This window comes from Aegilops tauschii, chromosome 2, assembly GCF_002575655.3.
Source record: "Aegilops tauschii subsp. strangulata cultivar AL8/78 chromosome 2, Aet v6.0, whole genome shotgun sequence".
Taxonomy (NCBI): Eukaryota; Viridiplantae; Streptophyta; class Magnoliopsida; order Poales; family Poaceae; genus Aegilops; species Aegilops tauschii.
In genome coordinates this window covers 352202761-352213015 of record NC_053036.3, presented here as the reverse complement: position 1 = coordinate 352213015, position 10255 = coordinate 352202761, and the positions used below count along the sequence as shown (strand labels likewise).

The 10255-nt window shown below is 48.9% G+C and overlaps 1 long non-coding RNA gene across 1 annotated transcript; it reads right to left on the bottom strand.

Moving 5' to 3' along the window:
* Nucleotides 1-313: 313 nt before the first annotated feature.
* Nucleotides 314-3742, bottom strand: LOC141042022 (uncharacterized). Its single transcript, XR_012203828.1, has 2 exons — nucleotides 3350-3742; nucleotides 314-2205 (listed from the first exon to the last, which is right to left on the bottom strand). It is a non-coding gene; the product is annotated as an uncharacterized lncRNA (long non-coding RNA).
* Nucleotides 3743-10255: the final 6513 nt, after the last annotated feature.

The following is a 10255-nucleotide window of genomic DNA, read 5'->3' as shown; positions in this document are numbered from 1 at the left end:
ACCTAATGTTAGAGTTACCAAAATCATTTAACCCGGGTAGAAGAGAGATCAGAGTTCCAGAGTATAGACGAGGAGTAAAAGATCCTAATACCACCCAATGGCGACGTGGGCCCGTAAGCCACACAGCCATGTTAGTAAAAGAGTTTTTCAAAGACTATACTCAACTTCGGCCAAGGAGTTAGAAGGGGGATCCTATAGGCAGTCAGCTCTGTTACCAACTTGTGACGCCCCCGTTTCGACCGTACACTAATCATGGACGCAAATGTGTACGACCAAGATCAGGGACTCACGAAAAGATATCACAACACAACTCTAGACACAAAAATGAAATAATACAAGCTTCATATTACAAGCCAGGGGCCTCGAGGGATCGAATACAAGCTCGATACACAAGAGTCAGCGGAAGCAACAATATCTAAGCACAAACATAAGTTAGACAAGGATGCCTTAAGAAGGCTAGCACAAACATCAACGATCGAAGAGGCAAGGCCTCCTGCCTGGGACCTCCTAACTACTCCTGGTCGTCGGCGGTCTCCACGTAGTAGTATCCGTCAGCGGTGGCTTCTGGCTTCAGGGGTCCACCATCTGCTTGCATCAACCGGAAAGAAGAAGGAAGGGGGAAAAGGGGTAGCAAAGCAACCGTGAGTACTCATCCAAAGTACTCGCAAGCATCAGATCTATGCTAAGTATGCATTGGTATCAAATGGAAGGGATGTATCTGTGGACTGAACTGCAGAATGCCAGAATAGAGGGGAAGGCCTAGCCTATCAAAGACTAGCATCTTCAAGCAGCTCCAAGCATCTTGCACCATGTAGAAGAGTAAAGAATAGCAGATTATATTTAACAAACATGTTGTAGTATCAATGCCCAAAGATCCTTCCTCGACTCCCTACGAGAAAGCAACCCCGCATATCCATCACATATCAAGTATCCATTTCTAGTTGTATAAGATCAGGATAGAAGTCCGAACGTCCATTACCGTGGACACGGTATTCGAATATATATCTTCCCTGCAGGGGTGCACCACATTACCCAACACGCTCGATCACTCTGGCCGGACACACCTTTCTGGGGTCAATGCCTGGCCTCGGAAGATCAACACGTCGCAGCCCTACCTAGGCTCATCAGAGAGGTCCCCGCCGGTCTACATCCTAAGCACTCAGGGGTCTGGGCCCATCGCCCGTTGCACTCCGGGTCGTTGTGTGCAGGGTGGATACCAGCACCACCCGTGTAGTGGATGGCACGATCCGACTGTGCCACAATGCTGAAGTGGACATCTGAAAAAGCTTCGGCTGATACCACGACATCGAGGCCCATATCTATTCTCGCGTGGTGGTTAGTGCGTAAAGGTCAAAGGCCAACTCAGAACAAATACCCAAACCTGTTAGTGCATTGGGGGCTCGCGGAGACGAGCAGAGACTCACGATAATGTGACCCCGTCGCCCCTTCTCGAGGAAATACGGCAAGGGCAAGCCCAGCCCACTCGAGGGCTGCCTAACTTCCCGGCCGTGCCTCGTAACCATCTTGCGGGTGCTCTCCGAGCCCGCCCGACTTTCCCAAAGGTCTCAAGTAATGTCCAGCTAACCGTGTGTCCAAACATCAAGGGGAAAACCCAAGGAATCACCCCCGGAGGATTCCACTCGATGTAATCATCAAGGTGAACGTAAGAGGGACCACCCTCGAGGTTCACACTTGAGATGTTGAACGACAGAGCCGTATCGGGAATGGTGAAAGAGGAAATCACCCTCGATGACCACGACCGAATAGCTACACTACAGAATTATCATCAGGAGTGCGTTACGAGGGATCACCCTCGGCACTCGATAGTAGCTCTGCAGAGTCGAGCAACAAAAGGGGCGTGATGTGATGTGCAGTGTCGGGCTCTGGTCGTCGATCATGTAGCGCGAGTCGTCGATGATGAAGCAGGGGCAATAAGGACAAGGTGGAGGTCACTGATGGATCGCTACCCAACCTATACTAAGCAGTTTAGGATAAGCAGGTAAGGTACAACAGCAGGTACAAAAGCAGGCTATGCATTAGAATAGGAGCAATCAATAACAGTAGCAAAATCTAATGCAAGCATGAGAAAATGGAATGGGCGATATCGGGATGATCAAAGGGGGGGCTTGCCTCGTTGCTCAGACAAGAAGAAGGGGTCGTCGTCGACGTAGTTGATCACAGCGGCATCAGCGGCAGTCTCGGGGTCTACCGGAGAGAAGAGGGGGGAGAAACAGTAAGTACAAGCAAACAGATGCAATACTATGCATGTCATGACGAAACGCGGTGCTGGGGGGGGTTCTACCGCAGTGCTACACGATACCGGCGAAGGGGGATAACATCCGGGAAGTTTTTCCGGAGTTAGGCATTTTCGGACAGACGAACTGGAGGGGAAAAGTTGCATGTTCGCTATGCTAGGAGCGTGTGACAGACGAACGGAGAGCGTATTCCGATTCGTCTCGTCGTTCTGAGCAACTTTCATGTATGAAACTTCATCCGAATTACGGATTAATTTATATGATTTTTCAAAGTTTTAAATAAATCCTGAAATTTTTTTAATTCGAAAATTAATAGCAAATTGCTACGGGTACCCAGCTCTGCGTACACAGAAGAAGTGTACCAGAGGCTGACAGGTGGGCCAAGGGGTCCCAGTTGACCAGTCAACATTTGACTGGTCAACAGGGGGTGGGGCCCCCTGTCATTGACTGTCCTAACTAACTACAGATTTAACTAACTAATATAGTTTATTAGGTTAATTAAGATTAATTAATTAAGAATTTAACTAACTAATAATTATTTTTATTAACATACTTTTTAACATTTCTTTTTTTAAAGGGGGGTCGGGCCCCACCTGCCATAGGCAAGTGGCCTGGCGGGGCGGGCTAATGGGCGCGGGCGCCCGTGCCCGAGGGCGCGTGTGGGGCGTAGCCCGCCTAGGCACAGGGCAGCCGCCAGGCGACGGCAAAGCCCGCCGGGCACCGCGGGCTAGTAGTGCGGGAGGACGGCGGGCGAGGCAGGGGCGAAGGCAGCAGCGGCTGCACAGCGCAGCACCGAGCGGAGCAGAGCAGTGAGAGCCAGGCGTGGGCGGACGGGGCAGAGGCGAGGCAACGGGGCGCGGCGCGCAGGGGTCGCGGGTGCGGCGCCGGGCGCCGGTGGCGAGCGCGCCGGGGGGGAAGCGGGACGCGGCACGGTCAAGGGGCGGACCAGGGCGATGGGGGTGGGGTGCGTCTGGACGCGGCCCAGGGGCGAGCGCTCGCACGAGGGAGCACCGGGCGCGGCCTCGGGAAGGTGCGAGCGGCAGTCTACGGCGTCGAAATCGGAGGGATGAGAGGGAATCGGTCGTGGTGCTCACAGTAGGCTTCGGGGAGGTCTCGGGGAGGCCGGGGATGTCTCCGGAGCGGTGGTGTCCGCCGCGGCTCGACGACGGCCGAGGCGGTGGGGAACAGCGCGATGGCGGTGCTGCAGGAGGTCCCCGACGCAGATCCTGTGCTGCAGACGAAGGAGACGGAGCGGCGCATCTCCTGGATATGCTCCGGTGGCACGGGGTGTCTTTGGTGTGCGACATCGACGATGACTCACTGATGGCGGTGCGGCTGCGAGCTCAGGGTCGAGAGGGAGAGCGAGTGAGAGGGGATAGGGAGAGGTGGATCTAGCGTGCAGGGTGGCGCAGGGCGAGTGGGTGGAGCAGGGGGAAGACTGAGGAGGCGGGGGTCCTTATCCTGCCGAGGCGTCTCCGGCGAGGAGGTGCGGTGGCAACAGCGCCCTGTAGCAACGCGGGACGGGGGAGCAGTGCCCGGGTGGGGGGAGAAGGAGAAGGTGGGCTGGCCGGGTGTGGGAAGTTGGGCCGGCCGGCTGGGGTGGGCCGAGGCCCAGGGGGGCCAGCGGGTTTTTGTTTTGTTTTCATTTTTCTTTCTTTTCTTAATCTCTTTGTTTACTGTTTTATATTATCTTCTTAATAGTTTTAGCTTTATAAAACATAATACTAGCCCCTAAGTTACCAGTAAAAATTATGTCACTGCCACAATTAGTTTAGTATTTAAATAAAATACTTTGCAATTACTATTATTCAAAAAGCATTTAATAAATTGTTTTAGTCCCTGTTTTACTTAGTTTAGGGCATCTAAACACCTTACAAAAATGTTGGGTCACCACCATAATTAGTTATGATATATTTTCCACACTTTGAACATTTTATTTTGCTTGTCTGATAAATTTGAATTTTGGACTTTTATTTTAGATTTGAATTTGGATTGTGACTTGGATCAATCGAGGATTAGCAACAGTAATGTGATGACATTGCACCATTAACGTGGGTTTACTGTAGCTTAATTATCTGGGCGTCACATTATTCCAAAAACTTTGTGTGATGTGTCACTACAGGAATCAGCTATTTTGCCGTCTGCCATGGCGGACGGCAAAGGCATGAACGGCGGACGGCAAAGGCCTTTGCCGTCAGCCGGGACGGCAAAAGGCTCCGGCAAAGTAGGCTACGGTAAACAGCTACTTTGTCGTCTGCTTCCTGGCGGCTGACGGCAAAGGCCCTTTGCCGTCTGCCGCGGACGGCAAAGAGAGCGGACGGCAATAATTGTGCTCTCAGTCCGTTAAGTGGCTAACGGCAGGCCTTTGCCGTCCGCCGCGGACGGCAAACTTTCTAGTGTCTTTGCCGTCCGCCGTATGATGTCATCTACACGTCACTACATGGCAGGCCTTTGCCGTCCGCCGCTGACGGCAAACTCGTTTACTCTTTGCCGTCTGCCACTGTAGGCAAACTGACCAAATGGGTCAGCTCCCAGGAAGCACAGCTGGATGCCACGTGTCTTCTTTGCCGTCCGCGGCAGACGACAAAGAGCACGTTGCCGTCGATGGCAGATGGCAAAGAGCCTGCATATTGGCTCTTTTTTCTGTTTTTTATTAAATCCAACAATTTTCACAGCAAATATATATGACATATATAGATATATTTCACAAGGCAATTACAGAGCAAACATATAAGATATCAAACACATAACTTCATCATACATGCATAGTTCCATCCAACCATATATATTACATGCATAGTTCCATCATACATAGCAAGTTCAACATAGAGGCATCCAACCATATATATTACAATAGTTTCATCCAACGATACATGCATAGTTCAACGATACAAAAGAAACAGAGAAAGGGATAAGGAGCACTCCATCTATGCAAGCTTTCGTCAAGTGAATGAAATCTGCAAAATGAAAAATAAGAAAGTTAGAAATAGGTGACTAGAATAAGAAGACTAGAACAAGAAGAAGACTAGAACAAGAAGAGTAGAACAAGAAGAAGACTAAAACAAGAAGAGTATGTCATTTATGAGCTAACTTACGTGAAATGGATCATATATGAGCTAACTAAGTTGAAATGGGTCTTTTTGAGCTAACTTAGGTCAAATGGATCGTTTTTGAGGTAACTAAGGTGAAATGGATCGTTTTTTAGCTCACTTAGGTGAAATGGATCATTTATGAGCTAACTTAGTTGAAATGGATCGTTTTTTAGCTAACTTAGGTGAAATGGATCATTTATGAGCTAATTTAGTTGAAATGGATCTTTTTGAGCTAACTTAGGTGAAATGGATCATTTAAGAGCTAATTTAGGTGAAATGGATCGTTTTTTTATCTAACTTGGTGAAATGGATCGTTTATGAGCTAAATTAGTTGAAATGGATCGTTTATGAGATAACCTAGGTAAGATGTGTCATTTTGGAGTTAACCTAGGTGAAATGGGTCATTTTAAAGCTAACGTAGGTAAAATGGATCATTTAGGAGCTAATCTAGGTAAAATGGGTCATTTTTGAGCTAACTTGGATGAACTGGATCATTTATAAGCTAACCTAGGTAAAATGGGTCATTTTAGAGCTAACTTAGGTAAAATGGATCGTTTATGAGCTAACTAAACTAATTATGCAATTTTTGACATAAGTAAGCTAAGTACAGATCGTTTTAGAGCTAACTTAGGTAAAATGGATGGTTTTGGAGGTCAGTAAGCTTATTAAGTCATTTTGGAGGAGAAGAAGCTAAGTCTAGGTCATTATGGTAAGCATTGGAGGAAATAAAGCTAAGTCTAGGTCTTTATGCATGTGTTAAGAAAAACACTAGATAAACTTACCAAGATCCAGGAGGTGTAGGAGCGGGCTGGCTCGTGTCGGTAGCTGGAGAAGGATCGTGCGATGCTTGTCTGGAGTTACGCTGCACCAAAGATCATTTCCAATGTCTTGTTAGCATGATGACACTCAAATGTTAAGACTAGCAAGTAATGTCCATTCAAATTAAACTCACCGTGGTCCCAGGAGCAATCACTGGCATCGGCGGAGCGGTCTGACCGGTCTTCTCGCACACAGACTGCACATTTGGTTTTGACGACTCAGTCATACTAGTTAGTAATGAGACAAACAGTACATGAATGTTTTGGCTAATCTGCAGAAGAAACTTACCACAAGGAGCTCGTACATGGCCCTTGCCTGCATGTCATTCCGTGCCCTCTCCTCCTCCATCATCTTTGTCGTCCTCTCCTCCAACTCCCGCTGCCTCTCCGCCGCCTCCGCTAGAAGTTTCTCCGTTCTACCTCTTTCACTCTGTATAGCAGCCTGCAACACCACTCACATGACCATTTGTAATCATTGATGGAAGCGCACACAATGTAATGGAGAAAGATAACTGAGTACGTATCACTAACCTTGATGGCGAGTTGCACTGGCCGTTCACGAGGCCTTATCTCAGGAGCGGAGCTCGACTGGCGCGCCTTGATCTCCGGGAGAGTGCTAGGACAACGGATAAGTCCATCTCCAATGGCTATGGAGCCATGGGACCTCCCGCCACCAGATATCATCACCAGCTCTGGATCAATGGGACCCTGGCTCGGGTTAAAGTCCTCCCCTTTCCTCGCCTTCCCCTCATCTCTATATCTCATGAGCTTGTTGTGGGAGGAGATGTTGGTGAAGTTGTTTGCATCGTCGAGGTCAGACTGAGAGAAAGCCTTGACTTTCTTGAAAGAGGCAGTGTGGGCCATGGCATACAGGTCGTACACCTCTGGCACCTTATCCACCTTATTGTGGCGTGCCTGAAAGAGAGAAACAATGTAAATTAGTAATTAAAGGGCTCAAGCTAGCATGATGAATGAATTGCATGAATCATGAAGCAAACCACATACCCAGTTGCGCCCGAACTGATATAAGTTGGAGCTGCCTTGATGGTGTGGCACACCTTCCATTTGGGCACGTTTGTCCTTGGCCTCGTTGTGGAGGGCTAGCCATTCTTTTGAGCACCACTCATCGACCAACACCTCCCAACAATCCATCCGATCCGCACACCATCTCGGAGGCGCCTAAGTTAGCAAATAGAAACTTGAGCGCTACGGCTAAGAATTACTAAATGAAGGAACTTAAGTAGAAGGCCTTAAGAATTACCTTCATGTACTGCTCCTTACTCAGGAACTTATCGTGGCACGCCGGCTTGGTCTTCTTGATACCACGCAAGGCGTAGTAGTCTCGAACAGCCTGCACTCGAGCCTCGTGCCGTAAGTTCTGGAGTAGGCGCTTGCAGACGTTCTCGATAACATGTGCCGCGTCCTCCTCGTATCCCTCCTCACACCTGTAGAATGTCTGCAATCAAATGAGACAATATTGATTAGTACAATTAATAACTAGCTAGTTGAAGATTTTTAAATGTGTAAAGGAGAAATTACCCATAACTTTCTGATCACCATGTCTGCCCTCGTGTCGCACACGACACCGTCGATAATCTCATCCAGCGGGGCCGAGGCAGCCACGTAGTGCTCCCAGCTCAATCCAAGCTCTGGAAGCCTACCCTCACCAGGCAACGTGACAAACCCCGGGAAGTTTTGCCGGCAAAGAACTCCAAGGACGGAGTTGGGCCGGCGGACACTATGATGGTGGTCCCAACCCCTGCAGCATGACAAGGCCAACGCATTAGTTATTTGAAGAAACGTGAATGCAGAAGGTACAAAAATATTAAATGCACTTACGTACCTGTCCCCATCAGGGAAAATCAACCACCTCTGCTCGCGGGTCTCCGGCACGGACGGGAGCCGTGTAGCACCACGCTGGTAGACGGTGCCCCCCTCCTCCTCAAGATCAGTCGGCTCCCCGCCATCATCAGCATGGCCACTCGGCTCCTCGGGCTGATCCGGCCAGGTACCCCATCCGGACGTGTGCTCCTCCGGGGTCTCGTGGGCCGAACTCTCGTGGGCCGAAGGCCAGTCGACCCGAGGCTCGTGGGCCCAAGACCCGTGGACCGGAGTCCGTGTAGCCTCCTCCTCGGACGAGTCCACCCTAGCAGTCATGTGCTCGGGTGAAACAGCTGGGGGTGGCGGCGAGGAAGGCGCCGTAGCAGTCACCCTACCTCCTCTCCCGCGACCACGTGCCCCACCTCCTCTCTTCCTACCTCGTCCCTTGCTGGGCACCGCGGTCGACGAAGAAGGGCCCGGCGGTGTGGCCATACTGTCCAGCAACGCTCGGCGGAGAGGTGCGTCTGGAATGGAAGACCTCAGACCACGCGCCGACGAAGAAGGGGCCTTGGCGCGCTCCCGACCAGCGCCCACCATCTTTCAACACCTGCCATGACAAACAGTAAACAAAATTAGTACAACATAAAAAAAAAGACCGACATGAATAATAATATGTGTATCACTTAAGTGTATCATCATCAAGTACAACATAAAAAAATTTAATACCTGACACTACTAATAATCTCGATCAGTATCATCAATAAATGCATAATCATCATCATCACTATAATCAATGACGGGCTCATAGGGTTCAGTGGCATCAACATGTGGAAGGCCACCTTGACGTAATCGGTCAAGCAATGACAGGTCATTCGCAGCAGTAACCTCTTCTTGTTCCGGCTCTTCTTGTTCCTCCTCTGGGGTGATGTCGGATTCACTGTCGCTGTCTACTTCAATGTTTTGGGGTGAAGTATAGCGGTTCTTGAAACGCTTTTTGGAAAGACGTGTCTCTTGGAAGAATTCTCCTTCATATGTGTCTGGGTTAATGTGAGGTTCATAATCCTCTTCCTTTGGGGGAGATAGTCTAGCACGTGGCGGCACTTCATAAACGACATCCCAACCTTTCAGATTTGGATTAGTTTGGCAGGCCCACGGTAGATAGAATACTTGGGTCGCCTGTTGAGCCGTAATATAGACATCAGGAACATCTAAATGGGTGCTTTGGTTGATTTCAACTAGCCCTATATGTTCATGAGTCCTTCTAGTCTCCTTCGGCTGAAACCAATAACATTTGAAGACTATGACATTCGGTGGGTTTTCACCATAGAATAGAAGTTCATAAATTGCTTCAACTCTCCCATAATACTTGGTACCTCCTTCGCCGATAGCAGATACACAACAATTTGTAGACTTTCGGTCGGCCATAGATAGCTCTTTGCCATAGGTACGAAAGCGATACCCGTTGATGTCGTATTTGTCAAATGAACGGACCTTATAGTCAAAACCATTAGCGACTTGTCTCAATTCGGCGTCCATAGACTCTGAATTAGCCTACAAGTTTAATATGAAAGGATTGTTGCATTACGCACAAATTAGCGAATGAAACCGGGATAGCCGCCTACAAATTAGCCTACAAGTCTAATAGAAATTACCGTTTGTTTGAACCAAGAGATGAAACCGGGATAGCCGCCTCCTTGCTTTGCGAGAAGCTCATACTCTTCGACAGAATCCTTTTGGATCACCGCTCCATACGAGAATAAGGCGACGTATCGACTGTATGAAATATCCAGGAATAAGAGCAGTTCAAAGGAAATAGAAGTTGCGAAACTATGTACCGAGAACTTACTCGATGTACGGCCGCACTTCTATCAGGTTGTTGAAGATATACAACGAAATGGTCCGCCATTGTTCGTTATCCAAAGATACTGGATTTGAAACACTGGCTGGTGCGAGATTCCCTTTGAATAGGCTGAGGTTGGATCCACCCTTTTTAGGGTCGTCAGCATTGTACCGAGGCTTCGGATTATGCAAATGACGATTTTTGGCTTCGTAGTGTGCTGTCACGAAGTTTGCCGCCTCCTCAGTGATGAATGCCTCAAGCATCGATGCTTCAATTCTACGTTTATTTTTACATTTTTGTCAAAGCGTCTTCTGCATCCTCTCAGTTGGGTAGCACCAACAATTTTGCACGCCCCCCCCCCCAATCTTGCCTCGGTCAGGAGATGCAAAATCAAATGTTGCATTGGATTAAAGAAGCCTGGTGGAAAGA